Raw genomic sequence first — 5,974 nt, forward strand, 5'->3', positions numbered from 1 at the left:
GTAAAAAAATATGGTTCTCCAATGCCTGCTGGCATGCATCCAGTCAGACTTTTGAACTTTTGACTCCTAACAGATAGGAGTATGGATTTACGTGGACCATATGAAAAATGGCGTGAGGAGATTTATTGCAAATTTGCTTTAGTGTCCTTAACAAACTATTGTATGTTTTCCAAAGGACTACAGATGTACAGTTAGTGATCTGAACTATTTCTGTGGAGAGTAGCAAGCAACATACATTTGAAAAACAGTAGGAAACTGCCTAAGCTAAAAGAAGAGCAGCATTGGTTGTCTGATTCTTGGCTTACATTTATATTTGGTTTTTTTCTACAGTCCCCGGTTTGTTTAAAGCAGCTAGCATTTGAACTCCTTGAGCTGCTTGTTCTTTCCGCATTTCCGGAGTTGGATGGCACTGTGAGGAAGTGGCATGAAGATAAACAGCAATTCTGCGCCGAGTAATGTTTTCCTAATGATGAATTTGTCACGGAGCAACGTTTTTTTAAACACGCATTGTCTTTCCAGAGTGGTGGCCTGATTCTCTGTAAATAAGGTGGTTTTAGAGCACTGCTTGTCGATATCTCAGTTTGTAGTGGGTGGCTTTGTGCAGTGTGAATACGGTTAGATAGCAACGAGTGAAGGTGCGAGAATGGTCCCTTTTTCCCCTGGGCCATGGCAGGATGGCTTTGTGCCAGATAGGCTGTAATCATTTTTTCCCTCCAGATTTGGTATACGTAATGCTGCCTGAAAGGAAAGAGGTTGGCGGCGCAATATTTTTGCCTTAGCGTAGGATAGATAGGTGGATTCTTTCTCAGTTTCTTTATATACTATTTTTTTCTTCTTTTTGGTGGTACCCAACTTGTGTAAATCTGCATGGTGATCAATGAAGTTTCGAGGTGATCAATGAATGTGGCAGTTTGTGGTGGTTTGTAACTTGTCTGGTATCGTGATTGTATCGTGATGATTCATGGACGTAGATCTGGTTCCACCTTGCTCTACGTTTTTTTATGCTGCCCCTGCGAACTGTCTCGGCACTATTTTGTGATGATGAGAAAGAGCGTGGTGGTGTTTTGGAGCATTGAGCATCATTTTTAAGTGGTTATTATAGCATCTTCAAAGATCACCAATACAACTCCCGCACAGAGTGTTCAAGAATGGGTGGATTATTGGAGATGTTTTTGTACATCACCCATACGGTAGTTAGGAGAATGGGGGGAGCTAGAAAGTTGAAAATATTCTCTATTTGTGAGGAGTCGAGACAAACATTGGAGCAACTAAAAAAAAGCATCAACTCTCCAAATATATACTATTTTTTTATTTAAGAAAAAAACTACTTAAAATTCCCGTAGATGTTTGTTAAGAGGCACTTGTTTTAAAGGCAGGTCTAAAATCTGTGAGGTATCCATCCAGTACCCCTCCTACCCGAGCCTCACGGGCGAGCAGGAAGAAAGGAACACGCGGGCGGAATCCGGGCCGGTTGGTCGTGGGAAACCACGGGACGAGCCGGCGGTTTCCGCCGCAAGTGCACCGTACCCGGCAAGACCTCCGCGAATCACCCGTTGGCTACCGGCCGACGGCAGAGCAGACAGCAGAGCACGGCCGAGGAACGCCAGTCCAAGGAGGCAAGGGCGGACGCCATGGTCCCCACCGGGATTGTTCTCTGAACCTCTCCCCAAATCCTGTTGAATGCTTTGGTCGGATTCTCTGCTGGCTGCTGCCCCTGTCTCTGAACCGTCGGCAGGAGTACTCTCCTGCCGCAGCCGCAGCCGTGACTCGGAGCGTACAGTGTACGTACGTGCACTGACAAAGCGTAGTGTACTGCATGCGCATGTAGCGACGTACTACGTACGTGCACGCCCGTGGATCGTCGGCATGGTTTATGTTATGTCCGGGCTAACCTGTAAGCTAAGCTAAGCACACGTACCTAGTTAACCCACGCATGCATAACGATCGGCTTTTGACACGACGCTCGCTCGCTGTTGTTCCAGCCGCGCGCCCGGCCGGGTCGGCCGGAGTCGGACAGCCGTCTCGTCTCCGTGCTTCCTTGGCCTTCGCGGTTGACTACTTACTGATCCCGTGATCCAAGACAACAAGGAACAAAGCGCAGTTGCATTGCCCCGTGAAGCGCAAGCGAGGTGGCGCCTGCCTGCGTCACGCCGTCGTCCTTGCTCCCAGTGATCATATCACAGAAACTACTACTCCGATCCCTACATGTCTTTAATTCATTCTATCCGTAACGTAAGCAAGGGTAATAGTGTTATATATATATATACTATATATATATATATTATATATATATATATATATTATATATATATATATATTATAATATATATATATGCGTGCGCGTGTGCGTGTGTGTTACTTCTTGGCTGGCTACGAAATAATTTATTTTGTAGCCGAGTCTGAATAAACGTACCGACCGAACCACGCAGCAGTTCCGCCCGGCGTGGAGCCCTCCACAACCCCGACCACACCGGCGGCAATGACCCCTACATCACCGGCCCCATCTCTTCTGAGATCAAGATCGGCGGTGACCGCCTCTTCCCCTAGCTGATCCGGCCTCCCATGGTGGTGGCGGCGACCTTCCACTCGACGGCTGATGCGGTGTGTGCCCGACGGTGGCATCTGATGCGGATCGGCAGATGGTGGCTGCCGGCGGTGCCTCTTCTTCTCCGCAGGCGGCAGCGCATGGCTGTTGTGCCTCCTCCACCTCCCTCGGCGTCGGCGCGTCCCGCACCGCGCGGATTGGCCCCCGGCGGCGATGCGTCCTCGAGCAGCGGTTGCCTTGCCTCGCGTGGACGGGGGACCCGACACCAGCGCAACCTACCCCACACGAGCGGTATGTTGATTGCCGATCTGGCCTTTCGGAGGAAGACGGCAATGTTGATGTGCATGAGGTGCTCTTGGTGCAGATCGAAGAGTATGGTTTATTGCCAAGCTGGATTCATGGATTATGGGTTTCCAGTACCGCCATCCGCACAGACGGGACAGGATCATCACATGAGCATCCGCACATAGCCACTTCAGTCCATCAACCCTCAGGTTCGTGACTCCTGTAGGCTCCTTTCTTGAGTAATTGTTGCTCAGTCATTTATTTAATTCCATTTGTCTGATTAGCCATCTGGATTTTGGTAGCTGTTGGTGACTCCCGTAGATTGGAATATTGTTTATTGTTGCAGATCTATTGGCCACATTAGCCCGAGTGCGTAGGTTTGTAAATCCTATCCATTTTAGGTTGTGTCAGGTTTGCTGTTTTTTAAACCAAATTCTTGAATGTCAGATCCCTTGTTTAGTAAATTCCTTTGTTTTTGCTACAAAATATCGTAACTATTGTATGCACTAAATCAGTATACATTAATCTTATGATAATAAGCATTGCTGCCTTATGCTAATTATCACGATTTACTGCTCAGACATTTCAAGCAATCACGTGTTTGTCCATTCTTCAGACATTATTAGTATCCTGTAGTTGTTTACATTATGATTTTTCTTGGTAACTAATCACTCTGTCATTGTGTATTTTCTTTCTACTCCTCACCCTATGGGCAGATTGTAATTTTTGTTTTATTATTCTAGTAGATCTGTTGGTCGCTTGAGCATCCATCACAAATAGAACTAAAGAGGTGTGTGTCAGGTGTCCTTGTATATATCTTTTAAGAAAACATTTTGTGGATAGGCAGTGAGATGGACCAGTGCTTGATAGTCTTCATGCAATGGCAGGTAATTGTTGCCTTTTCCTCTTTTTGATATAGAACAGCTTACTAGTAAATTGGTCCTATGCCTGAACTGGTATAATGACTCGTACAAAAGGAATACAGAGTAGTTCATTCAAAAATTCTTGTATCTCACTGTTCTTACAAAGGTAGTCTAATCAGAATAGATTATAGTGATTCATCTGATGCAAAATTTTGGTTACTCCCTAACTAAATTACTGATTCAAATTAGTGTAATTACTTAACAGCTTATTGGACTCCTCATTTGAGTAGCATCAGAATACCATGACCTTAAATTCTTGTAGCTCCCTACCTTCAATATGGTAATTTCGATCATCCTTATTAATTTTTATTGTCAACCATAGTCCAAAATTCTTGTAAATACTTATATTCATAGTACCCATTTCTCGTAAATACCAGTGTAAGTTATGTCGAAGGAAAATTCATAATATAGAATTCTCGTAGATATTATTAGTGAAATTCTTGTAAATATTGTTAGTATTGCCGTAAGCACAATTCTCATAAATGTTATGTAACTTATACTGAAGTTATGATAATTTCATTCATATGGTATTCAAAATTTGACGTAAAGCATTGTGGAATTACTGTATTTTTTACTAATATATTGTAACTTAGTTACTGTTATGGTACAAAATTATCGTAAATAACATATCGATCTTTCCAGTAACCAAGTCTGTGTTACGGTAACTGTGTCCACCAATTGACGAGCCTGCATGTAGATGGTTCAACTATCAATTTTTCTTGCTCCTGCAGTTTGAAATAACAAGCTTGCTTTCTTATTTTGCCGGTGAGACCTCCATTCTCACAGTGATGTTTTCTACTTTTCACCCTTGCAGATTGAAATCGATTTGATCTAGAAACCAGAACTGAACTACCGGAATTAATTCTGGTGGTTACTTACACTAGTAGAGAAACGACCTTTCATTCCATGGCCAAAATGTATTTAGTCCCGGTTTAAAAATTGCAACCGTGGCTAAAGGGAGGACTGGACCTTTAGTCTTGGTTTGTAATACAAACTGGGACTAATTCTACCCTTTAGTCCCGGTTGTAACGGTTACCGAGGTGTGTTAGAGGCACGTCAGTGCGAGAATCTTTAGTCCTGATTTGAGACATGAACCCAGACTAAAAGTGTGACTTTTAGTCCCGGTTTGAGACACGAACCTGGACTAAAGGTACCTTTAGTCCTGGTTTATGTCTCAAATCCGGACTAAAGGTGTCTCCAAACTGAATTTAAAAGGAAAGCGTATCTTATCTAAGTTAGATGTGTGGTGGTAGGTGAGATGGTAACGCATGCAGAGCTGAAGTGGGAGGTTGTAGGTTAGAATCTCCATAGCTGCAACTTTTTTTTTACCCAATAAACACCTCTACTCTCGGTTGGAGGAACCGGGACTAAAAATTAAGACCTTTAATCCCGATTGCATAGTCCCGGTTCTAAAACCGGGATTAAAGGGGTTGAGAACCGGGACTACAGCTAGGTTTTCTACTAGTGTTAGGCCAAGGTTACAGTAAATTCATTTGTTCTTGTTAATGATTTATCATGTATCTTGGTTAGCTTATAATGTAAATCACTGATGTGTTATTCGCTCTAATGTTCATTCACCACAGATGCACGAGAAGGGGCCCAAATTTGGGTCAGAGCTGCACTTCTACTTGCTTTTACCACCCCACTGAACGCTGACTAAGAAGCTTCCAGCCGGACCTGAGGCTCACATGGCATGATCTTGATCGTCCCAGAGTCGTTCCAAATGAGTGGACATCATTCATGCTGGAAAAATGGATCGATGTACTGTTTCTATTTTTTACAAGTTTTTTGAGAAATATGTAATCACTTTCATGCCAATTTTACGTAACACCACAGCCTAATTATCATTTCCAATATTCTGAAATGTTGTAAGTAGTTTCTTTTTTTTTGGAGAAATGTAAGTGCTTTCTTATAGCATCTTGATAGGAAGTTGTGGTAATTGTCCAACAAAAATATTATAAATATTGTATTTCTGGTTTATTGCAATTTGACCTCTTTACAGTAACGGAAATCTTTGACATCTAATTGTGGTAACTACCTATCCTAAATAAGGTCTCTAGGCACTAAAATTATCGTAATTACTTCATTGTAAATTATTCTCGTCATTTTACCAACTAGTGAGTTGGAACATCAAGACGCCAAATTGTGGCAATTTTACATCCTAATTATAGACAATATTTTTCTGGTAATATAAACTGCTGCTTGGGATATACAATATAAA

At 42.8% G+C, this 5,974-nt stretch overlaps 1 long non-coding RNA gene across 1 annotated transcript; it reads left to right on the forward strand.

Annotated features, from left to right (window-relative positions):
- The first annotated feature begins 2,423 nt into the window (after nucleotides 1-2,423).
- On the forward strand, nucleotides 2,424-5,737 carry LOC136518140 (uncharacterized). The gene is made up of 4 exons (XR_010774428.1): nucleotides 2,424-2,836; nucleotides 2,910-3,039; nucleotides 3,177-3,717; nucleotides 4,396-5,737. It is a non-coding gene; the product is annotated as an uncharacterized lncRNA (long non-coding RNA).
- Nucleotides 5,738-5,974: the final 237 nt, after the last annotated feature.

The sequence above is a fragment of the Miscanthus floridulus genome, chromosome 17 (genome assembly GCF_019320115.1).
Source record: "Miscanthus floridulus cultivar M001 chromosome 17, ASM1932011v1, whole genome shotgun sequence".
In the NCBI taxonomy this organism is placed as follows: Eukaryota; Viridiplantae; Streptophyta; class Magnoliopsida; order Poales; family Poaceae; genus Miscanthus; species Miscanthus floridulus.